Here is a 25180-nt window from a genome sequence, read left to right on the forward strand (position 1 = left end):
GAAATCATCTTGAGCTGTGTGTTCTGTGCGCAATGGCCAAATCCCACCCCCAAGGCTCCAGACCTGGCTCAGGCTACCCTGAGCCGCAGTGAGCTTTTCCACATGCACTCTCCCTGTGTGCTCAGAGACACAGGTGGAGGAGGAAGGTGACTGCCTATTGTTAGGGGAGTTTATTGCAAAGGGAGTTTATTTATTTTTTTTCTTTCAGGAGCTTTTGGCTTAGGGTTCAGGACCTGGTCAGGCCCGAGTTCTAAGATGGAGGCCTAGTCTAAAATAGCTGCACCTTGATCCAGGCTTAGGTTCTTCACCTGCTCAGAGAGAGAGAGAGAGAGAGAGAGAGAGACAGAGGGAGAGAGACAGAGAGAGAGAGAGAGAGAAACTGGGAGAAGTAAGCCCAGTAGAGGAGGAGAGGAGGAAGCAGAGAGAGACCTGGGGCGTGGGTGACTCCCGGAGCAGCTGGAGGCTCTGCCTGCTGTATTTGAACCTGCCCTTGTCCAGTGGCCTGCTGACACGGTTTCTGATCTCCCTGCTTTCCCTCTGTCACTTGCTATAACCTGAGTGAGCCTTGCAAACCTGAAAAAGCCAGTTCATAAAAAAACAATTAGCTTTCAGACAGGACACCTGCACCCAAATCTCTGAGCACGTGGAGGCCCTGTGAGTGTGCGGAGGCCCTGTGAGTGTGCGGAGGCCCTGTGGGCCCGCGCAGGCCCTGGCCTGATCCACTGCAGCAAGGTGGAGGTCCAGTTCTGCAAGGGTCCCAAGGGGTCTTTTTTATAAAATTAAAAAATGTACTTAAGAGCCAGAGAGAGAGAGAGAGAGAGACTGAACTCCTATCTACTCTTTTATTCCCAAATCCCTGTAATGGCCAGAGCTTCCTGCTGAAGCTGGAATCCAGGACTCAACCAGGTCTCCCACATGGTGGCAGGGACCCAAGTACTGGTGCCATCACGGCTGCCTCCCAGGGTGCACATTAGCAGGAAGCTGGAATTAACAGTGGAGCTGACACTCAAACCCAGGCCCTCGGCCAGGGGCCATCTTCACCTAGAGGCTGAACGCCCGCCCCAGATGCGGCCACTTTGGAAGAGTGCAGCGAGCTCACTGTGTCGAGTGTCCCCTGCTGAGGGTTTGTCTGCGGCTCCTCAGGTCCTGCACTACTGTGCTCTCCACATTGCAGCCATCAGGCGGAAGACAGCTGCACGTTTTCCCGTCACTGTGACACTGCAATCACCGATCAACGTCACGTCTGCCAGCTTTCTCCACCCAGAAGGGACTCTTTCTCTGCTTTGTAATAAACACGTGTTTTGTGGGCAGGTCCTTTGAGGCTGTGTAATGTCCTCTTCCTCATTGAACTTCACCTGTTAGAGGCACTCATTGACGTGCCTTGGCTACATTAACGATTGCTGTGATGATTGCCAGAGAGTAATTTTCTGCTTCTACTTGCATAACCTGGCATTCTGCCTTAAGGAAAACTCTTCTCACATCCCCGTTTATTTACTCATTCATTTATATACATAAATGATGTGTATCAGAACGGACTCACCATTCCTATTTATTCCATGAATTATCATACTGTTTATTTTTCTTTATATTATCATCTTTTACAATTTCTTTTCCATTGAATTTGATTAGTCTGGGACCATCTGAACGTATTGGGATTAGTCTAGCCTTCTTGTTAGCTTCTGTATTCTTTTGAAACATCTCCATCCTTCATCAGAAGCTTTTAAAATTTTTGACTCTACAAAGCATTCCAGATTCACCCTGCACTTGCTCTGCCCTGGCCCTGGGATCAGCCATTGCTCCAAGGATTGCTGCTCTCTTAATACTGTTTGGAAGTGAAGATACAGGCTCCACGTGTGCTCCTTGGACTTGGATGCACTGCTTCCAGGCCTCTCAGTGGTCAAGCTAAGAAGTGTATGTATTATATATGTATACATTTGCATTCCTGCAAATAAACCATAACACACGTTTACATCTATACGTATCTCTGCATCTAGTTAAATGCATCGAAAACTATTAAGAGTTCCCACAATTACCTCCAATTCCAGTGGAACACCACAGATGGGGTTCAGGCTCAGTCACCCTGCACAATGTCAGATCCCTTTGGCCTGTACAATCTCCATCTCTCCACCCTGCTTAGCTCTGACGCCTCATACTAGGGTACACATCCCCCCGCCCCCCAGCAGATGGCCTTCCCTTCTCCAGTCCCACACCCTCTCCAGCTTTCTTGCAAGCCTTCCTTGCTCTGTCCTACCTTCTGGAGTTTTCTTTTTCTTTCGCTTTTTTTAAAATCATTTTTTAAAAAATATTTCTTTATTTGAAAGGCAGAGTTACAGAGAAGCAGAGGCAGAGAGAAAGAGAGAGGTCCTCCATCCGTGGGTTCACCCCCCAGATGGCCATAGTATCGGAGCTGGGCCAATCTGAAGCCAGGAGCCAGGAGCTTCTTCCAGGTCTCCCACATGGGTGCAGGGGCCCAAGGACTTGGGCCATCCTTCATTGCTTTCTCAGGCCACAGCAGAGAGCTAGATTGGCAGTGGAGCAGCCAGGACTTGAACCAGAGCCCATATGGTACGCCGGCACTGCAGGCAATGTTTTACGTGCTATGCCACAGCGCCAGCTCCCACCACTGGTGTTTTCACTGAGTTACTCAGGAAGGCAGCAGTGTAGGCAGGCAAGGAAAACCACACACACACTTTATGTATCTTTGAATCCATTCTTTATGGTTTTTGCTTTATGATCCAATCTAGGACTCTCTTGCTTTCAGGACATATACGGCTCAATAGGCTAATCCTCCGCCTTTGGCGCTGGCACACCGGGTTCTAGTGTGGATTCTGGCATCTCCAAGCTTGACTGAAGCTGTGACTCCTCACTGTTTGCTTGTCACCTGTGGATCTGGCATCTCCAAGCCCGATTGCAACCTGGCGCCTTTTGATTGGTGCGCTCTGCCTGGGTAGCAGCTGAAATTCCTCCTGCAAGAGGGTGCCTCACCTCCTCGTGGGCGCTGGAGCTCTGCTTTCCTTTGCCATAGTTCCTCCGTCCCTGCGCTCCCCACTATGAAACTCCTAGTTCTCCTGGCCCTCCTTGCTCTGTCTACCATGCAGGTGTCTGCTCGTAAATAAAGATGTTTCCTGGATTAAACCTCAGAGGAGCATCACATAGAATTCTCCCCTAGCAGATTTGTCTTTGGGAAACACAGAGCTTTTGTAGTCAGCCCCATTAGTCTGGCTCTTTTTTTTTTTTTTTTTTTGTCTAACAACTCATAAGATAGTTGACTCAACTTTGGAGATTTTCCTAATCAATGGAGCCCTTGAATTCAAACCTTCCTGTCAGTTGGTGTACTCCAAGGAAACCAGCCAGTTTTTCGTGTCAGCAAGATTCTGTTGAAGAATGTCATTAGCATTATTTTCAGAAATTTTACCATATATATCTTATGTGGTTCTTGCGGGGGGAGGGCGGGGGGGCGTCTGTTATGTGTAATTTTGCTTTCTCTTAATTGTGAGAGTCCTAGTATGACTTCAGATTCCCCTTTCTTCCTCCCCTAAGCTGGCCTTCTCTTCACCTCCCACTCTTCTTCTTTTCCATTTAGAGGAAGAGAGCTCCCTCACTACTGTGAACTACGTTAAAGGTAAGTCTGAATCTGCACTTCCCCTGCTCCCGCTAAGGGACACTTGCCAACTCCGTATTCCTCTAGAACGGTTTACTTTTTTTTTTTTTTTTTTGACAGGCAGAGTGGACAGTGAGAGAGAGACAGAGAGAGCCAGGTACTGGTCTCCCATGGGGTGCATGGCCCAAGTACTTGGGCCATCCTCCACTGCACTCCCTGGCCACAGCAGAGAGCTGGCCTGGAAGAGGGGCAACCGGGACAGAATCCGGTGCCCCAACCGGGACTAGAACCCGGTGTGCTGGCGCCGCAAGGCGGAGGATTAGTCTAGTGAGCCGCGGCGCTGGCCTGGTGCTAATTTTATATCCCTAATGCTATCCTTTATTTTGACAATTTTTTACTGCTTATATATTCACTATATGGGCTGCGTTTCTTTCTTTTTTTTTTTTTTATGTGTTTTTCTGACAATAGAACAGATTTAACGTTTGGTGGTTGATTTCATTTGGGAAATGCCCAAAGGCCACTGAGAGTCAGGTATGAAGCATCAGGAGGCAGAACCAGAGCTAGGGTGCTGTTCCCACCAGAGGGACTCGTGCATGAGGCTGGGTATGTGTAGCAGGGCTAAGGCATTCTGGGCTCTGGGCAGGATGTGACTGGCCAAGGGCCTGGGCCAGCATGCTCTGTGCCTCCTGGCACCCCAGGCAGGCCTTGTCTCCCCACGTGCACTCATGGCCCACCCCACAGGACACAGGCACACACACACGGAGATGGATGCTCTCAGTTTAATAGTTTAGGGCCATGAGGCTTGGAGTCCAGTGACGGCTGTTTTTCCCGTAAGGAAATTCCACCTAGAGGAAAGCCAAGATGAGGATGTGGCTGGAGAGCCACAGGCACCTGCTCTACCCTCTGTCCTCCAACTCCGTCTTGTGCTGTCCACACTCACGGAGCTCCCAATGGGCTTTCACGGGAGGCAGAGCAGAGCAATGGAGCTTCGAGTCACTGCGGGCTAAAGGACCCACCCTCTTCCCCCACCTTGGAAGGAGACGATGCGGGGAGGGGGCAAGGAAACAGGTTCCACAGAGGGCTATTTGGGGGTTAGACTCCAGAAAGAACCGGTCTAGTAGTAGACAGCAATGGCAGTCGGAATCTGGATGAGAAGTTGAACTCGTTTGGAAGCACAAAGAGAGCGAAGCCCCTTCAGCAGGCAGGGGCTGTGTCTCCCGCGTGGGGTGGGGCCGAGGCGAGTGTTTCCCCACCTCCCACCCCTTTCCCACCAAGGCCTGCCACAGGATGCACTCACCCGCAGTTGGTTTCTTCTTGCCTTCAACTCACCCGAGCAGAACCTTGAACTTATTTTTTAAGCCATCCACTAATTGTGGGGGGGGGGGGGGCAAAACAATCATCATCAGAAGAAAAGCCACAGCACTTGAAGAGACCTCCCCCAAGACCCCATCCTTATTCAGATTCCTAAAGTGGGGACGTTTTTTGCTGAGGGACTTACAGTCACTAAGGGGAAGGGGCGTGGGCCAGGTGACAAACCATGCATGGTGTAGGCACTAAGACCTGCAATTGTAGAAACCCTGTGCATGTGTGTGCGTAAGATTTTATTTACTTATTTGAAAAGCAGAGTAACAGACAGAGGGAGGGAGAGACAGAGAGATAGATGAGAGATGTCCCATTTGTTGGTTCACTCTCCAAATGGTCGCTATGGTTGGGGCTGGGCCAGGCCTTCCAAGACTTGAACAGGCACTCATATGGGATGCTGGTGTTGGCTTAATCTGCTGCGCCACAACCCACAGACAGCCCTGCACTTCTGTGTTCAGGTGGCCAGGAATGTTTGCTTCTCCTGGACTCGTCTCTATGGGTGGAGCTGTCACATGGGCCAGCGGCCAGAGATGTCCTTATGCTGTTGATCTGGTGTTGAGACAAGAGACTTACGAAAGGAGCCAGATTTCGCTGGGGTGATACTGCTTGTCGCCTGGGTCGCTGCCGAAGTGGCCTGGGTCGGTGCCGGTGTCTCCTGGGCAGGTGCAGGCGTCTCCTGGGTGGCTGTGGTTGTCCATTCAGAATTTGAACACACACACATATTTATTGGTTTTTAGCAAAGTGTTTTTTCTTCTCCTTTGGCCCGAGTGCAGAGCTGTAGGCTTCCTAATATACTTTGGGTGCCAGGATGTGGAAGGGACACGGTGGAGACTTCCACATCCTGTCGCTCGTGGAGCGCCATGGGCAGGGTTAGGAAGGAGCTGGGCCAGGCTGTGCTGAGAATCAGGGGGCGCTTCAACGGAAGGCTGAGCCTGGAAGGTGCGCTCCGTGTGTGGGAGGGGGGGCCGGGAGGATGTTCTCAAGGCGCTTCCCTGGGGGCAGGGAGGGAGTCTGCAAGAGCTGGGGGTGAGGCAGGTGCGGGACAGGTGCATGGGGGGACATGAAGGCGGCTCATGGAAAATGGAGCTGGGAAGTGAGGTCTGAGGCCAGATGAGGTGTCTCCGGATGAAGCAGCAGGGACCTAGGGGAGGTGCGCGGGTGGCAGGGCCCCAAGAACTCAGGCCATCTTCTGCTGCCTTCCCAGGCGCGCCACCAAGGAGCCAGATAGAAGGTGGAGCAGCCGAGACTCGAACCGGCGCTCTGCTGTGGGATGCTGGTGACCCTGCAGCAGGTCGACCTGCAGCACCCTCCACAACGCTGGGCCCCACGCTCCCTTGTTTGGTGGCGCATTCCCTGTGCGCCCCCATTGCCACCCAGCATCCCCTCCCCCGCTGCTTCTCCTGCCTCCACTCTGTCAAACCCTGTCCTGGAAGGGTGGGGCGGACTCACCCTCCGCTGGAGCAGGGGTTTCAGCAGGGGTCTCAGCAGGGGTCTCGGCAGGGGTCTCAGCAGGGGTCTCAGTAGGGGTTTCTTCTACCGGGGTGTCTTCTGCAGTGGATGACGAAACAGAAGGCTGATGAGAGCCAGAATGGCTACCAGCCCACCTGCCCGCCCTTCCTCTCCTCCCCACCAGCTCTCAGGGCCTGCGGTGGAGCTTGGAGGCTGAAGAGGCCCTCGGCGGCGCCTTCCCGCCCATGTTTCGCTCATCCTGCAGGCTGGACCCTGCCAGGGACACCGCGCTCCTCCCGACCTTCCTCTGGCTTTCCAGGGTTCCCTGAGGTTCCTGTCTGGGTCTGGCCAAGGTTTGCGGTGGGGGAGGACAGTGTGGGGGCCTGCAACCCGCTGGAGTGAGTTCCTGGTGGTGCCCTGCCCTGCTTCCCTCCATTCTTCCAACCCCACGAGTAGAGTGTGGTGTGTACTCTGCTCCTGGGTGGAGGCCCAGGGCAGAGGCCCAGGGCATGGCGAACGCGCATGTCCTCTACCCCGAAAGTAATTACTGGCGCGATGGGCGGGGAGGAAAAAAGCCCAGCTGGGTAGGGTAGGGGCGAATGGGACCTGAGCACATGCATAAAAAAGATGTCGGCTACACTGAGATTTAACAGATGGAAAAATAATGAGCGGCCAGGTGTCCTTCAGAGTTGGTTGGGGGAAGGACTGGAGCAAGAAGGGAGGTTGAAAAGTTCAAGGGGCTGCAGGGCCCTCCTGGGCCAGGTCGTGCTAGTGCGCCCTGAGAATAGGGCTCTGTCCATAGGCGGGGGCGCGCCGCTGGGCTAGCGGAGGAGGGCTGCCTGGTAAGTCACCCCGCCTCTTGCCTTGGACGCTTGTGCAGGGGGCACCTTGCCCAGTGTGTGCTGTGGCCCAGGGGTGCCTCAGGAAAGCAGAGTGGCTGGAGCAGGGGGGTGGAGAAAGGGTGCTGGAGCGCTGAGCCCCTCAAGCAGCCTGGGGCCAGGGGGGCTCCTGGTTCCCTGCCCAAGAGGCCATGCGTGGAGAACTGGGATCCAGAGTGACTTGCAGAGACAGGAAAGCCAGGACGGAACCGGGGGAGAAGGAGAGAGCTGAAGGCAGGAGCGCGAGGACTCTGGTGGGGTGCAGGGGGAGGGCCATACTCACGGGCACAGACCAGGGCCCCGGCCAGGGCAGTCAGGAAGAGGAGAGCGATGAGTTTCATGCTGCGGGATGAGGGTGACACAGCCACAGAATCCGCAGAGGTTCCTGGGACTATGGGTGCTGGAGTTGTTGAGCCCTTTTAAGGGTGTTGCTGGCCAATAGGAGTGGAGCTTGGAGGGGTGTGACTTCCTCACCCTTTCCCCCGTCTTCCTCAGAACTGGCACCTGCTAAATCAACACGGGCTCAGGGGACAGGTTGATGGCTTGTGTCCTCACAGGCAGGTCATCGGTAGGAGCCTCTCTAGCTTCCAGCCATCCGCTTCCTAACTCCCTCCATCCTGCCTCACTCCACCTGCCCTCTGGGCTCTCAGGGACTGGAGCATGTTCCAAGTGAGGGAGAGTCTAGGGTGGGTCTGTTGCGGACTGTTGAGGCTGGGGCCCACCTCCTGCCATGGTCCACATGGTGCTCAGGTGGGGTGTGAGCGTTTCCCCAGACTGAGGGAGTCTCCTGGCTCAGGAGGTGGGATGCCACCTCCTTTTCTCTCTTTTCCTGGGAGGCCCTGGCCAGAATGTTTGAAGTCCCTGGCTGCCTTCTCCTCTTGAGGGGACAGGGTTGAAGGCACAGGTGCCATTGCTGGAACTTTCAGCTTTTTGAAGATACCTAACCCCTAGGAGGGGCTCCCCAGCCCCGCGTAGGCCCCTCCCAGGTCTCATCCATGGGGCATTTTGGGCATAAGTCTGCCTTGGATTTTCCAAGGCCTCTTTTATTTTTAAAGATATATTTATTTATTTGAAAGAGTTACAGAGAGAGGTAGAGGCAGAGGGAGAGAGAGAGAGGTCTTCCACCCGCTGTTTCACTCCCCAAATGGCTGCAATGACCAGGGATGGAACTGTGCTGATCTGAAGCCAGAAGCCAGGAGCTTGGGTCCCTGAGCTCACAAGCACTTGGGCCATGCTCCGCTGCTTTCTTGGGGAGCTGGATCGGAAGTGGAGCAGCCAGGACTTGAACCTGTGCCCATATGGGATGCTGGCGCTAAAGTCTAGAGCTTTAACCCACTGTGCCACAGCACTGCGCCCCCCTGCCCCGGGCTCTTTGAGGAGTAGATGAAACAACAGAAGTGAAAGTTTGCAGGGTTGCAGTGGGACAGTGTGTTCCTGTTCTGAGCCTTGCTTCAGTGTATGTGTCTGGGCTTTACCCAGAGAGAGCTTTCTGCTCAGCCCTGGCTGACACCGAACTGAATTAAAAAAATTATTTGACAGGCAGAGAGAGAGAGAGAGAGAGAGAGTGTGTGTATACGTGTTCCCATCTACTGGCCCATCCCTAAACTCCCACCATGGCCAGGCTGGGCCAAGGTCAAAGCCAGGAGCTAGGACTCCATCCAGGTCTCCAGCATGGGTGACAGGCATCCGGCTGTGTGTGTGAGTCACGACTGCTGCCTCCCCTGTCTGCATTAGCAGGAAGCTGGAGTTGGGAGCTAAACCCAGGCACTCTGACACGGGATGTGAGCATCTTACCCAGTGTCCACCCCTGCTGAACTCTTCAAGAATCCCCCCACGACTCCCCCTCCTCCCTCCTGGGGCTGCAGAAGTCCTGTTGGCCGCCTCGCCCAGCCTGAAGGGTTGCCAGATTCCCTTCAACGGCTTGGGAGCTGGCCTGAGAAAGGGAGGGAGGGAGGACCCTGAGGAGGACAGACAGAGACGGTGGAGCTGCTCGCCAGCAAGGGGGCAGAGCTGAAGCTGTGATACCCTGGGTTCTAAAACTAATGCTGGGCTGGGGTCCAGGGCAGCCACCCACTTCCCCTGCCATCCCGCACTGCTGCTTCCCAGGGGATCCTCTGATTGTGACGTTAGTCTGTCTGCACCTGTGTCTGTCCTCAGAGAAGTCACTTTCTCTTTCTCAGCCTTGGATTCTCCCTCTGGAAGATAGGCCCCCCGACCCCTGCCCCCAGCCCCCATTCTCCCCTTCCCGGGGTGGTTGTGAAACAAACTTGTCTCCAGTCAGCAGACGTTTCTTGAGTGCTGTCTGTGCTGCCCACTGCCCCGAGACCCACACGTGAATAAAACATCATCCTGGGGCTCAAGGAGCCTCCATTGTGACGAGGGCTTGGATTAGCAAAGGAAAAAAAATTATGAAGATTCAGGCTGATAACCCCCTTCTGGGGCTGCAGGCGTCACAGGTGTTTCGGGATGCTGCATTTTTTCTAATTTTAGAAGGTAGTGGGGAGCATGTGATAGGGTCGCCCCATTGTCGAATGCATTGCTGTTTCTGTGAGTGTGCAAAGTGAGCTAAGACTATAAATAGCAGATGTCTCTTTGAGTCAAGCTTTGTTACCTCATAAGCTCAGATTTTTTTCCACCAAATGATTTGTGCAAGGGCTTTTAGCTTTCAGAGTTTTCTGGATTTCAGAACTATACAGCGAGGAAGTATTAGGGTGATGGAGGGGACAGGCACTGGCAACTCTGGAGACACGGGGCGAACTTTGCTGTTTCCGTTTGGGGTAGACTGAGTGGTTTGGGGGACCGATCAACCACTCGCATCAGTTCTTGGTCTGAAGTATGTGCATAGCAATCCAGAGCCGTCCTGTACATGGAGGGAGCAGGGAGCAGTGAAGAACGGGTCTACGTCTGAGCTCTCCAACGCTGGTTGGAATCCTGCCTTCAAGGGGGCAGAGAGGTGGAAATGGCAGAGCCTTGCCCTTGAACTCAGGGGCTCCGTTAGGATTAAGGTTGAGCTGAAGGATTTGATGCTGGGGATTTATTTATCTGCCACATAGTGGTTAGCGGGTACAGAAGAGAGGTGCATTGGGTCAGTTGTAGAGAGGACTCTGCAGCCACTGCCTTGCATGCACGTGTGTGCATGTGTGTGTGTGTGCATGTGCACTGTAGAAGGAGAAGCTGTTCTCTAGGAGCTTCTATGAGCACATTAAGAAAGTCAACAGCAGCAAAGGATGCTATTTGCACAAGGCTTTTCTAAGAGGAAAGCACAACATTGACATCCACACTAGAACTGTCACGGGGCGGGGGTGATTCCAAATATCCTCACTTGGCCTTTTCCTCTCCTAATACCACACCTAGCCCCAGGAGTTAAAGGCGAAAGTGTTTACCTATGAGGCGATGATGTGGAAAAAGTTTTATTTTATTTTCAGTTAAACACAATAATTGTATGGGAGTACTTCAAAAAAGTTCATGGAAAATGGAATTAAGAACATGAACTTATTTTAGGCAAAGCATTTTTTGACTGCCTAATTGTATTTCTTTTTTTAAGATTTATTTATTTATTTGAAAGGCAGAGTTACAGAGAAGCAGAGGCAGAGAGAGAGAGAGAGAGAGAGAGAGAGGTCTTCTGTTGTACCTGAGCAAGTGCAAACAAAGGAGTACCACACATTGATAAAATTTTATGGTCCTTTATTGTTGGTGGTGGAGAGTGGGCTCATGCCCTAAAGATCTCTTGACCCCGAAGCCCAAAGTAACAGGGTTTATAAAGGCAAAAACTGCAAAATAGGGAGGGGAATACATGGTTGCTAGGATTGGGGAGGAATACATAGTTACCAGGGTCAAGCTGACCTAAAACCTATGTGAAACTAATATCAATTATAATCTTGGCAATACCAGTTACAGTCTTAACAATTTCAATTATAATCTTGACATTAATCCAGGTATTTGTTTTAATCATATGTAGGACTTAGACAAATTACATTTTGATCGTTAATCCAGGTGCAGCCTATCCACTTCCAAGCTTGAGTGATCATGCTAGGGGATTTCTGTGCTCTGCCAAGTGTGATGTAGTGGACTGCTGTTGTTCAACTGTTTTAGATCATAGTTTCAGAGCAGAGTCTCATGGTGTGTGGGGGGGTACCTTCCAAGAATGGAGTCTCAGGTTTTCCAAAATGGAGTCCCTACTGTCAAGGTGTTACTTCACTTCAATCCGATGGTTCACTCCCCAGATGGCTGCAATGGCTGGAGCTGTGCCAATCTGAAGCCAGGAGCCAGCAGCTTCTTCCTGGTCTCCCACGTAGGTACAGGGGCCCAAGGACTTGGGGCATCTTCTACTGCTTTCCCAGGCCACAGCAGAGAGCTGGATTGGAGGTGGAGCAGCCAGGACTTGAACTGGCACCCATATGGGATGCCGGCACCTCAGACTGGGGCTTTAACCTGCTGTGCCACAGCGCTGACCACAAAATTGTATTTCACATATGGGAAACAACGCATTATGAAAACACTATGCATGGATTTAAAAAACTTTTTGTGTCAAAACAATTCATAGTTTTAATTCTGTCCCCCCCCCCCCCCCATGAGCCTTTTGAAGTACCCTGGGATGTATTTGTGGGTGGACAATATGATGGTTCAATGCATGTATAGATTGTTGAGACATTTGTTCTATGGAATATTTTCATGACTGTATAGCAGGTGTTACCCCAGATCTTAGTGCCTGGGAGAGAACTGGGTCCATACTGGTACATGAAAGCCCAGAGACAGACTCCATGTTGGGGTGAGGGGTTGTCCCGTGCCATGTAGCCGACTTGTATGGTGACTGCCAGCTCCCCACCCTGCGTCTTGTGTCAGGTGCCTCCCGCTCCTCCCTGCCTCAGCTCCGGTCTCTGCTCACCCTCACCTGGTCTAGAGGAAGGACCTCTGTGGGCTGTGTCCCTGTGCTCCTTTGGCCTTTGGCTTCTGGTTGAGTTTGGCCAACAAGAGACATAGGAGGGAGATGAGAGGAGGGGAAGAGACTTGGGCAAGGCATTTGTCCCCGTGTCCCCTTCCTGCTGGGCCTTGTCTGCTGGGGTGACTGCTGGGGTGGCTCCCAGAGAGGCCCCCTTCTTGGTATCCTGGACTTGTGGGATCCGCTGTGTGTGGGCGTGGATTGAATGGGGAGATTGGGTTCCAGCAAACAGCGGACGCAGAGTGATGGGAGGCTCCCTGCTGAGGGCAGGTCATGGAAGGCTCTTGTCTTACACATGAGCTCCCTCTGGATCTTCTCAGCTCGCTCGCCCAGCTGAAGGCCCTGTGGAGAGGCCCACGAGGTGTGGAACTGACCCCAGGGAGAACCAGTGTAGTATCAGGTGGTGATGTCAGTTTGGATCTGGATGAGAAACAGGAGACATTTGGAAGCATCAGTGGCAGTGGGGGCTGTGACTCTTGCCTGTGGAGATGGATGCTGGTGGGTACACTTATTCCAGGGCCCACACTTTACCTGGGACACACACACCTCTCCATGTGACTTGAAATCTTCAGTTACATTTCGTAAAATTTTTATGATGCTGTCAATCTTTTTTTCTTTAAAAAAATTTTTTTTTTTGACAGGCAGAGTGGACAGTGAGAGAGAGACAGAGAGAAAGGTCTTCCTTTTTGCCGTTGGTTCACCCTCCAATAGCCGCCCTGGCTGGCACGCTGCGGCCAGCGCACCGCGCTGATCCGATGGCAGGAGACTTTTCATCTGCTTCATCTTGGTCTTCATCCAGGGGGGATCCTAACCCAGAGCTGAAGCGGTCACATCAGCAGAAGAGCTGCTTCTTGTATAAGACAGCCACCCCAGTCCTAGGGGCTGTGGGAACCCCTGGAGGGAATCACTTTGCTAAGGGAAGCTACTCCTCTCTTGGGGAGGTTGGTAAGCCAGTACATGTAGCCAGCGGGCAGAGGTGCACCCTCCCCTTAGAAATGTGGCCGTGTCTGTCCCTGAGTGTATGCCTTTGGGTGCCCTAGAGACCTTGCTGTTCTATGCATCAGAATTCAAGACCCTGGCATGGACAGAGAGTTATCCAGAAGGCTCGGTCTCTGCTTCCCCGACGGCTGTGGGGTGTGTTTGGCTAAGCCTGGGGCGTTTTTCTCTTTGGCTGAGGCTGCCTCTTGGGATGAAAAAGAGCCAGAGGAACCCTAGCTCCTTCTCCTATCTCCTCAGCCCCCCTCCCCCTACAGGGGGTGTGATGGTGCTGATCTCCCTCAAGTGCAGCTCTAGGCTACACTCACTCTCTCCCTATTCCTTTAGAGCTTGACTTCTATGGTGGGCTAGGTTTATAGCATCCTTCAAGTCTTCTCCTGCTGATTTACAAGCAGCAGGGACACTAGGACTGTTCTTTGACTGTTGACTATGGGGAACCCAATCAAACAGAAGAGGGACTCCTTTCTTCTTGACTGATGGGATCCAGAGACTATGATAGCTTCCATATTTTCCATCTCCGTAGCTGGGCCTTGGGTCACCTTGGGTGGGGAAGGTAACCAAATAGAGTTCTTTTTTTTAAAAAAATTTTATTTTATTTTATTTTATTTATTTGGCAGATAGAGTTAGTGAGAGAGACAGACAGAGAAAGATCTTCCTTCCATTGGTTCACCCCCCAAATGGCCACCACGGCTGGTGATGTGCCGATCTGAAGCCAGGAGCCAGGTGCTTCTTCCTGGTCTCCCACGCGGATGCAGGGGCCCAAGCATTTGAGCCATCCTCCACTGCCCTCCAGGGCCACAGCAGAGAGCTGGACTGGAAGAGGAGCAACTGGGGCTAGAACCAGGCGCCCATATGGGATGCCGGCACCGCAGGTGGAAGATTAACCAAGTGAGCCATGGCGCCAGCCCCAAATAGAGTTCTTAATGGACATGGGGACATATACTCTGCCCTCACAACTTTTTCTGGTCCTCCTTGTGGGCATAGATGGCCAGCCCAAAGCTGACTGCTTCACCTCTCCTAGGAGAAGATATCTTTACTCACGCCTTTCCTATCCTTGCCAGAATATCTCCAGGGGCCTTTCCAAGATCCTTGAGGCTGCCCTTCTCATCACAGACCCAGAGCCAGAAAGGGGCAGAGTTTTGTAAAACCTTTCAGGTGCATTCTAAAATGCTGTATGCAGTGCCCGTAGCTCCCTGTCAATAGCTGGATTTTATAATGTGAACCATGGCTTCTCTAAGTCTTTTGCCATCTACAGTTCTGATTCTATATTTAAAACACATTGTCCAGATTTCAAAATGTAAATGAAAGGAACCAGTAGATAGGAGGGAGAGAATTACAAAGGAAGGTATAAATGTGAGAATGTATTCCTGGTAAGGAAGATTAAGGAGAGGAATTTTTGGGTAAGGAAGGTATTGTATGTGAAATTTCTGTCTTAGGTAGAATTACTGGACTACTCTAGGCTGGAAAGGAAAGGATAGGACAAATAACCGGGAGAATATAAGAATCTTGCAGACGGTTTGTGGAAGTTGAATGTTGTGTGAGATTAAGTTTTCTGAGTTTAGAAGGAAATCAGACCATAAGCTTGGTTCTCAACTCCCTGGGTACAGAATTTGGGTTCCATTTTCTCTTGCCTCTAGTGATCCCTCTAATATTCCTCCTTCTCTTCCTAACACTTGGGCCTCTTCTTTTGAACAAACTAATTCCTATAATCTCGTCCACGATACAGAAAATCCACTTCCAAGTGGTCACCCAAGTCCTTTAACATCAAATTCCCCAGGTTAATGCTACCTGGGTTCCCCTGGATAATGTGGCAGATGTTTTGGGAGGGGGCACCCCTCCCCCCCATTACCCGAGGCTCCACCACCTGATGGATCCCTGTGTCTAAGACCCCAGGGCACCCTGAAACCCTGGTAGACTGACTCTCTTGGGCAAAGCCATGGCCACACCCCTAACCAGCATAAAGCAGTTACAGGGAGATGAGATCTTCACCCCAAATGCCAAATGTTTGTCACTGTTGATCTGTGTGTGGCTGGGGGTGGGGGATGTGGAGGCTTGCCCCAGGGTACTGGGAGAGTCCCAAAGCTGAGGATAATGCAGGCTTTCCAGCTTCACCCAGAAATGCAGATCACCTACTTGGGAAAACCTGTTGGATCATGGGAACATCTCACCCTAATGGAGAAGACACTGGCATACAAGTATGCCCCTTACATTGTAGGCCACGTTTCAGCAGTAGTCAGCTTCTAGCTGCCCTTCCTCTCCCTGCTCCCTTGCAGCATGTTCAGTGAATCTAGCTCTGCTCACTATCTGACTGCTCTGGTGAACTCCTACAGCCTGCGATGCTGGCCTCAAAGGTTGCTTCCTGCGACGAGGTGGACAGCTACGGGCCGTGCCTTTGAGGTTTCAGATGGAAAGGAAGATCTTTCTCAGAGTTGGACTGAAGACCACTCTTCCTGCATTGTAGCAAGGCATTTCGTGGGAAGTTGCACTTACAAAAAGATAGGCTGGGTTGTTAGGTGGAGGAAGTTTCAAGACAGCCAGGTGTTCAGGCTGCAACGTGGGTGTCATGGCTGCTCTTACTGAGTTTTCCAATGAGAATTGGGAGCAAAAAGGAGTGGGAAGAGTTGGAAAATTTGCAGCATGGCCAGAGAAGGAATACAGAAAAAGACTGGGACAGGGAAGTGAGGTTGAAAAACTGCTAGCTAAAGAGATTAGTTCAGACAGAAGGCAGCCATGTGTTAATGAGCAAGACAATGGGAGAATGACCCTGGAGGCATCCTGGAGATCTGGGAGGCTGCCATCCAGCTCACAGGCACAGCAGAGGCGCAGAAGTGCACACTTGTTTCCAAGATCTTCCAGGCCACGGTTCTTTCACGAAGGAGCACCAGGCCTGTGGGCTCGCTCCCTCTGGACCAGCTCCAGACTGTGGCTTGCCATGTCCAGGGAGGCCTCCTGCCGGTGGGCAGAGCTGGGCACTGTCCATGTAGTGCTAGCTTTGCAGACACGCTGAAATAATAATCGTTATGGGGTCATGGCAGCTTCCACTGAGATTTCAAAGGGAAGTCCTTGAGGCCAGGCAGAGTGGTGCTGTGGGGCTGGAAACCCCAACAGAGCAGGGGTGACAGTGACACGAGGCATCTGCCAAGGGAAGTTTGCAGCAGTGCGACAGGACAGGTAAGAAGGGCACAGACATCAGCGAGCAGCCAGAGAGCAGCCAGTGTGGGAAAGGACCAACGGGGCCTTGGAGGAGCTTAGCTTTCAAAGGGTGTTTCAGCCAAACTGGGGTCCAGACAGGGGTGGGTGCAGGGTGGTGTCACTACAAGGAGCTTCTACTAGTGCAGAGTGGGTGGAGCTGAAGAGAGGAGACTGCAGCCCGAGAGACCTGAACGTGGGCTGTGACCAGCAGAGCGCTAGGGGTGGCACTGCCAGAGCTGTTGGAAGCCCAATGCCCAGCAGTGTGAGGGTGCTGGACATAACTATGGGACGTGATGTTGGCGCTTGTGGGTTTTTGGTCTTGCTTTGGCCCAAAGGAGCCTTTCTATTTCCTTGTCTCTCCTGTTTGGAATGGAAACATATGTACTGTTATATCTTGGAAATTTATAACTTTTTTTTTTTGATTTGAACAGATCCAAGCTTAGAATTTGCCGTGGGTCTCAGCCAGGACTATGGACCACGGACTTTTAAATTAATGTTGGGCTGAGTTAAGACATGGGACTTTATGGGACTGGGACTGATTGTATGCTGTATGTGAGAAGGACATGGGATGTGGGAGCCAGGGGTGAAATGTTGTGAGTACAGCAGGACTAGTCTAAAAACGCATGCCTGTGTTTAAACTCTGACGTCTGAATGTTAGTGGCTGATGGGTTAAGAGTGAGACTTGATCTAAACACAGCACCTGAGAGCTGGTTTGGTGGGAGGTGTGTAGGTTCCTGAGGGCCTGCTCTTGGAGGGTACCTCCTAGAAGAGGGTTGCTTATTATCTGAGGTCAAGTTTGGCTTGCTTTCTCTCTGCTTCCAGGCTCACCATGAGACCAGGCCTCCACATCCCCCATGACCTGCCTCCATAGACTCTGATCCTGAACTGTAGGCTCCTAACTCTAAGTGGAAATAAATCTTTTCTTTCTCAGAGAAGCTCCTCTCTGGTATTTTAGTGAAAGCCATGCAGAGCAGCTGATATGCATGCTCTCTGCTTGGGGAAGCTGGCAGCCGATGTGGAATTAGAGGGGTGAGCAGACCTCATCAATAATGTGTAGTTACGTTTGTGAAGGTGCTAGCAAGGATAAGTACAGGGGGCAGTCCAATGAAAAACAGGACTCTTAATGGCTCTAGGCTTCCGTAAGGCTGCTCTGACCATCTTCACACTGGGAGGTGGAGAGGAAAACATCTGAACACTGCATAGGAGGGAGGTTGGCGGTGGGTGAGTAAAAACATGGGGTAGGGGACAAGCTTGAGGAAGTCGTGGGAGACGGCTTGGCTCATTGAAGGGAAAAGATGCCCACGTGGCCAGCGGAGAGTGGGTGACCAGAGACTGGGAGGAGATATGCCGCAGAGGCAGGCTAGAGCCAGGGGACACAGGGACCCTTGTGTGGGGAGGCCGAAGTTGGCTGTAGAGATAGACTTGGGACAGCCGCCTTTGCCAAGGAGGGGCAGGGGGAATGGAGGTGGCGTAGGGGGCTATCAAGATGGGCCTGGGGAAGGGCCATACTTATCTGTGCAGACCGGGGCCCAGCCAGAGCTTCCAGGAGGAGAGGAGCTGTGACTTTCATGCTTCTGTGTGCTGGAGTGGATGTGCACTGAACCCTTGGAGATGCTGGGTCTCCGTCCTGACTCCCTGGGCCTCTTAGAATGGAAGGGATCAGTGGGAGCCCAGTTTTCAGTGGTGTGTTCTCGTCTTCCACTCCGCGGCCACCACCAAGTCAGCCAACAAGGGCTGGCCGGGGCTGGCAGGTGTGTGCCTTCCCTGCAGGAGGCATGGGCAGTAGCTTGGAGCTGCACCTTCCTGCCTTGCCTCCTTCACCTACCTCCCCCCCCACACCCCCACCGTCCCATCTTCCCTATCAGCTGAACTTCTATTTCTGGTGACGTCTGGGGCCCTGGGGAAGCCTGTGAAGGGTTTTTGGGAGGGTTCTGGCAGGAAGGTCTGTGCCCAAGAAATCTCTCCCCTTGTGTGGAAGCAGGAGGGTGGCTCAGGGAGTCGGGTAGCTTCCGTAGGTCTCAAGATGTCTTCAACTTTAGCAAATTCTCCGGGCAAATTAGCCAGAGTGTGAATGAAGTTGGTTCCTGGCTTGCTGTTCAGGTAGGGGGTGCATGGCCAGCAAGCTAAAGGTACAACCTCAGAATCCCTTAATGCAGAATGTTTGCCTGGAGACGTGGGCTTATGGCTTGATTTTGTCATTGACTAGTTCTGTGGCCATGGGAGAGGCCATTCACCTCCCCACTTCAATTGTTTTCATGGGATGATAAGAAATTATAGTTCTTATCCTACAGGTTTAAGTGTGAGGATTATAAGAGGGATCTTTAAAAAATTCATGGAAAATGTATATCATGGCAAAACCATGCATGGATTTCAAAAATGTTTGCATCAAAATAACGTTATCGTTTCATTCCATTTTCCCTCTTTTTTTGGAAGTCCTCTTTGTGGGCGTCAGGGTTGGTCATCTCTGTCTTCCGCCTGCTGCCCAAGTTGGAGAGCCAAAGGCAACTTGAAATCTTGGTTTCTGGTCTTGCCCAAGCCAGTTGCTTCCCTGAGATGCACTTTCTCAGCGAGGTGGATCCTGTGCTGTCTGTTTCCTGGGTATGTGACAAAAAGGAACTGGGCTTTGTCTTCCAAGGCGATTTTCCCGTGTCAGGCACTGAGCTGGGCCCAGCCAGCCGCAGATAAGTAGGTTGTTGTCTTGTCTTGAAGGGCGCACAGTGGGCAAGGGCCCCAGAGGGATACAGTGGCCATCGGGACGCCATGGAGTCACAGGAGACTGAGGCCTGGGAGGGAGGGCATGCCCTTCCTTGCTCAAGGGCTGAGATGGGGGCTCTGATGCACCGCTTAGTAGCTGATGGGCTTGGGGCATGTCCCAGAGTCTCTCTGACTTCCCATCTCTGCTGTGTACTTGTGACAGGGTACTTGTGACACCAAGTGGAAAAATCTCAGATGCTACCTTCTGAGGCTGCTGCCTGTGCTCTGGGCGTAGCACCCTCACCTCCCTGGGGCCCCTTCTATCCAGCAACTCTCCTGTCTCTTGCGTAGTAAATTGTGAACCTCTCTTGACTTTTTCCCTTGAAACTGGATATCTCAACAAGAGGCCAACAAGGAGAGGGCGTTTAACCTAGTGATTGAGACCACTGGTTGATATCAGTGTCCCATGTGGGAGTGCCTGGGTTCAGTTCCTGGCTCTGATTCCTGACTCCAGCTTACTGCTAATTCTGATCCCAGCAGGCAACCGATGATGGCTGAGACATGGTTGGGTTCCTGCCAGCCGTATGGGAGACCTGGGTTGAGTTCCTGGCTCCTGATTTCATCTCGGGCCCAATCCTAGCTGCTGTGGGCCTTTGTGGATTGAACTGGTAGATGGGTTCTGTCTCCCTGCCTCCTAAATAAACAAATAAAAATAAAAAAAGAAATAAAATGTTTTATGTTGTCCCTTTCTAATTTATTTACAATTCTTTTTAACCAATTTTTTTTGAAAATGACTGCTTTTTTTTTTTTTTGCTGTACATCCTTGTTTTACTTTATGTTCTTATCACCCTGTAATGTTTCCACCACCATCTTTGAAGCAGAATTCTTGCCAAATTACTATGAGACTGCTTCAAAAAGTTAGTGGGAAAATGCAATTAAAATATACATTTATTTTGGTGCAAAATAATTTTGAAATCTACATGTAGGTTTCTCATAATATGCATTTTCTGTCAACCTTTGGGAGACCCTTTGCATTTTCTTTTGCCTCTTTTCAACCTTTATCTTGTTTGGTCTCTGTGGGTTTTGCACCCTGTTACCCGCTCACCTTTTGAAGTGCTGGGTTCTCTCCCCGTCTCTGGACCCCTTCCCTGCGCCTCAGCATCCCCCAGGGTTCTATGCTCAGCCCTGTGCTTCTCTCCTCTTATACCCTCTGCTGGCTGATTCATTCTTGGAGTGACTCCTACAGACACCCACATCTTCATTCCAGCCCAGACCCTGTCCCTGAACCATTACTATTCACCAACAGGTGGAAACAGGATGCATCAAAACCCCACAAGCCCTTCAGGTGGAAAACTGGTCTCATCTGCCTGTCCTGACCTCCTCACCGTCACCTGCACGTCCACCTCCACTGTGTTCTGTTTCTTACTCTTGCACTGAGATGGAGGAGTACTTTTACATTTTCCTTCTTCCTGCCTGCGATGTTACAAGGTCATGGGATCTATCAGTTTCTCTCTCCGGTGTTCCCAGGGCTTCTGGCTCAGGAGCCTCCCCCTGAAAGGATCCTCACAGTGACAGATCCAACTTCTGGCTGCCCGGTGCGCGAGTGATTTCTAGCATAAACCTTTGTGGCAGAGCTCACACATCAGCTTCCATGAGCTGGCTCCTGGCTGTCTCCGCAGTTTCATTCTTTCCTCACTCCCTCCTCTGGACTCTGTCCCAGTTCATTTAAGTTTCTCCCCATTTCTTGCATAGATTTTACTTTTTCTTGCCCCTGTGTTTTCCTCCTCCATGTATTGTCTTTCTTTTTAAACCTTTTTTTTGTTTGTTTGTTTGTTTGAGAAGGAGAGCGAGAATGATCTTTTGTCTGCTAGTTCACTCCCCAAATGCCTGCAACAGCTGAGGTTGGGTCAGGGTGAGGCCAGGAGCCTGGAACTCAGTCTGAGTCCCTCATGGGAGTGGAAGGGATCCAAGTACTTGGGCCATCACCTGCTGCCTCCCAGGGTACATGTGAGGAAGAAGTTAGAATCAGGAGAGGAACTGCTACTTGATTTCAGGTTTTCCAATACGTGATGTGGGTGCCCAAGGGGCGTCTTAACTCTGAACCAAATGCCCGCCCCCTTGCACTGTCTTTAGCTTCCTCCTGCATTTCGATGGCAGGGATTCTTTCTCCCCACTCTTCAAGATTCCCACCAGGAAAACCTTCTTCCTGGAAGGTTTCCTTGACATCTTGTCCTCACCAAGTTGGGTCAGAGTTCTGTATGTGGCGCTCGAGCGGCCTCCCTCGCCTCTCTGTGCACCAATCAGCCTGCGCTGCAATGGTCTGCCCACTGCTGGGACCCTCACCAGACTCGAGCTGTGCAGTGCAGGGACCGGGTTTAATTTTCCTACGCACTCCTGGCTCACATCAAGTTGCCTCGTGCACAGAGGGCAGTGACGTTGGACGAAGGGAGATCCAGTGAGTGGGGCTGGATGCCTTCAGAATTTAGGGCCACGGGGATGGAAAGCCGATAGATAAAACTTAGGTTGAACTAATAATGTTAATCTGAGGGAGGCCACTCACCTTTTGGCCCTGGGCAGGGAGAGGGCGGCACTGAGACAGGGCTGGGGACGGCAGAAGCAGGTTGCATTCTGTCTTGTGTGCATCCCTGAAACTAGGATGAGAGAGAGGCTTTGTTTTGAGTTTTCCCTCCAGGCTGGGCTGGTAATGAAAGTGAAAATTCCCAAGGATGAGCATGGTGCACCAAGACAATTTGTGAATTTAAAACATGAAGTGTCTGCTGTCATCCTTGTTAATGGAATCAAACTCCCTGGAAGGTCCATCAGAATCCAGTTTAGATCAGGAAGTAGTGGCACATCACGGGATGGCAGTTTGTGTGTCTCCAGCACTATGTTGGGAATTCGGGCCCCGCCTCTGTAACTCCCAGCAGCAGGTGCAGGAGGACTGGGGGTCAGATGCCTCCCTCTGCTCGGCTGCTTCAGAGAGCTTTCTCTTCTCTAGAAGATGATCAGAGCAGTGATGACCCGTGCGTTGAGGTGGATGTCATAGAGTAGGAGAACCTGGGCCTCCACGTTGGGATCAGTCGGGGTTTTCACCTGCAGTTACTCTCATCCAGTGTGCAAGCTCCCAGTGACACCAGGGTGCACCACTGTCGCAGCGTGGAGTCAGACAGGTTTCTCCTCCCCATTGGCACATGCACAGGACAGCCATGAATGGTGGTGCACTGATCCTGGGTCTGATGCTCATTCCAGAGGAGGCAGCGACGATTGGAACCACAGTGGCTGGAGCCACGGCTACGACAGCAGGAGAGGCAGTAGTGGAGATGGACGTGGCGCTCATCTCGACTGAGGAATGGTGGGAGGACGCTGTTTTATGGGATCATCTTAGGCCCTTTGGACTCAGTTGCTCTGAACATACTAATTGAAAAACTGTACATCATGTTTATGAAGTAAGCCAGACACAAGAAGACAAACACCACATGTTCTCCCTTGTATGTGGGAGCTAAAGTTAAAAAAAAAACTTAAAAAACTGTACAGAGCAGCTTTACAAGTTGCATGTTTCTTCATAAATTATTAAAAATGTAAAGCTATGATTTCACACAGAAATGAAAATTGTGATTCTGCTTTTACCACATTAATCACCTTTTACTCTGGGTTGTAGGTCAAAGAAGATCCCAGAATTCCTAATCCCTTAAGACAGTCTAGGGAGGATGGATTATGTAGATTGGTTATACTATGAAGTGAATATTTTAATTACCTGTTATTTTTTTATTACAAAAAATTTCTTGTTAGCGAGTCAGATTTTGGTGTATATAATAGAAAGCATCTAAATTGATAGTCTGAAGTGGTTAACAGTAATAAATTATACACGTTCATTTATATATTATATAATATAAATATATATACATATATATACACTTAGAGCTTTCTTTTCCTTTGAAGTAAAGTTTATGTATGATGAACTGTACATATCAACTGTACGTCTAAGTTTTAACAAATGCATCATCTACTGATGTGAGACAGATTGCGATCAAGATACAAAACAGTACCAGCACCCCAAGAGCTCCCTAGAGCTCTTGTCCCAGGCTGTAGAAGCAAACCCGCTTGCTTTTGGAAGGGACTCTTGGCTGGACTGCGTGTGGGCTGATGCCCTGAACCCAGCCTGGTAGCCTCGGTTCTCTGCCTTGCTGGGAGACCTTGTGCCTGTAGAAACCTACAGATTCAGGTCATGCGTGCTTCCATGAGTCAGGAAGGAAAGCCTGCGGGTTCTCAAAGATGTGGAGAGTGCCTTTGGGGCTCCACAGTGCAGGCGGCTGGGCCCTGGCCTTGGGTTTTCTTGTGGTTTCTGTGGGGGTTTCCTAGGCAGGGCCCAGAGGACGGGTTGTGGTTCGAAGTATCCTTGGCTGGGGAGAGAATGTTGCTGATATGTTTACTGATGGCTTCTAGCACACTCTCTAGGAAGAAAAGTCAGGAAGATCCTCTTGTGCAGAGTGGGCACCAAGTGGCTGAGAATTAGGAGCCGGGAGGTGAAGCGGTTCCTGGATCAGTGTGGGAGGTGAGCGCTTTGTGGGGAGGGGCGGGGAGGGCGCAGGGGAAGGTGGTCTGGGCTTCAGTTCTTCTGCAGGTACGGGCACTGCTGCAGAGGGTCAGGTGTGCCTGGCTTCTGTCCTCAGGGGCTCACAGTCTAGGCCTGGTGATAACCTTGAACTAAACAACCCCGTATTAACAGCCTGAAGTGGAGGCAAAATGAAGGCCTTCAGTACCTCAGGGGTAATAAATGTTGGATGCATCTCAGAGGCAGTGTGGACAGGTGAGTGATGGGGGAGTGGGGAGTGCAGCATCTGAGACCCAGGGAGGTAGAGGACAGAGATGGTGTGTGTGTGTGCATGTGTGTGTGTGTGTGTATGTGTGTGTTTCAGAGGGAGGTATGTATAGGCAGAAGGGATTGCTCCTTTCTCACTCCCAGAGTCCTCCTGCCAATAGGAACAGTCCTTGAGTTCTTCCCAGTGGGAACTGGGCCCTGAAGGGTGGGGTCTGGAGTCAGCCCTGCTGGGGCCAGCCTCTCTGTGCTCCTTGCTGCCCCTCCCCTTGCTGGACCTCGAGAAACGACAGGGAGGGAGGCAGAGGTCTGCACCACAGAGACTTTCCCCCATTCATTTAAACCAAGATGCTCTGTGTGGACTGAAATCAGGCCTGTCGTGACCCATTGCCGAGCCTCGCCTGTCACTCCATGTGGAGAGGCAGGAAGGGGCTCGGACGGGTTGATGCCTGGAGGACATGGTTAGAGAAAAACACAGCCCAGTTCTCCTGGCTCCTTGTGGGGGCAGCTGTCCCTGGACGCCTGGTTGAAAAGCCTGATGGTGGTTGGGGTGCTGACCTGACCCTCCTCCTGTTCCTCTCTATCTGGGTCCCAAATCCTCTCCTATCCTGTAGTGTAAGAAGTGTTGGATACAGAGGGAGGAAGGTGTGAATGTAAGGTGCCTCTACCTGTCTACCTGGCACCGACTGCGTGGACCTCACTGTTCTTCCTGTCTGGTACCCCCAGGCACTGCAGAAATGGGTTGTTTGAACTGGGAGAAAGTAACCAGTCATCTTGATCCAGTGCATTAGGTATGACTAGATGTAAGCCGAGTTTTATACACATTGTCAGAAAATGTTCTCAGAGTCAATGTATTAGCATTTGGGTCATGTCAAGGAGACACATCGTGTGCCTCTGAAAGTTGAGCTCGTATTTGGAGCATTGACTAACATTGAAACTAGGAGTGAGGGGCTGGCACTATGGTGCAGCAGGTTAAGCTTGCTTGCGACACTAGCACCCCATATCGGAGTGCTGGTTTGAGGTCCAGCTGCTCTCATCCAGCTTCCTGTTAATGTGCCTGGAAAAGCAGTGGATGATGGCCCAACTGATCCCGTCCCTGTTACCCAAGTAGGAGACGCGGATGGAGTTCCTGGTTCTTGGCTTTGGCCTGGCGCAGCCCTGGCTGTTGTGGCCATTTGGGGAAGTCAATGAGGGGATGGAAGATTGATCTCTTTGTCTGTCCCTTACTCTCTGTCACTCTGCCTTTCACATAA

At 51.4% G+C, this 25180-nt stretch overlaps 2 long non-coding RNA genes across 46 annotated transcripts in view; one reads left to right on the top strand and one right to left on the bottom strand.

Annotated features, from left to right (window-relative positions):
• LOC103348286 (uncharacterized) overlaps positions 1-25180 on the top strand; it is a 160124-nt gene that overhangs the window by 30596 nt on the left and 104348 nt on the right. For 9 of the 45 annotated variants that reach the window (XR_016216120.1, XR_016216122.1, XR_016216128.1 and 6 more), the window contains exons 2-3: positions 2762-3108; positions 3584-3622. The exons of 7 other annotated variants lie outside the window; for them this stretch is intronic. This is a non-coding gene — a long non-coding RNA (uncharacterized LOC103348286). Of the gene's footprint in view, positions 1-1656; positions 1912-2761; positions 3109-3583; positions 3623-11513; positions 17345-18850; positions 19016-23554; positions 23664-25180 lie in introns of those variants that run through there. 29 more of the 45 variants (XR_016216109.1, XR_016216117.1, XR_016216104.1 and 26 more) reach the window with 13 other exon arrangements.
• LOC100341513 (uncharacterized) lies at positions 4049-8252 on the bottom strand. The gene is made up of 5 exons (XR_016216140.1): positions 7574-8252; positions 6413-6511; positions 5537-5647; positions 4899-4967; positions 4049-4446 (listed from the first exon to the last, which is right to left on the bottom strand). It is a non-coding gene; the product is annotated as an uncharacterized LOC100341513 (long non-coding RNA).

The sequence above is a fragment of the Oryctolagus cuniculus genome, chromosome 11, assembly GCF_051225735.1.
Source record: "Oryctolagus cuniculus isolate XC-2025 breed Fujian yellow rabbit chromosome 11, ASM5122573v1, whole genome shotgun sequence".
NCBI classification, from domain to species: Eukaryota; Metazoa; Chordata; class Mammalia; order Lagomorpha; family Leporidae; genus Oryctolagus; species Oryctolagus cuniculus.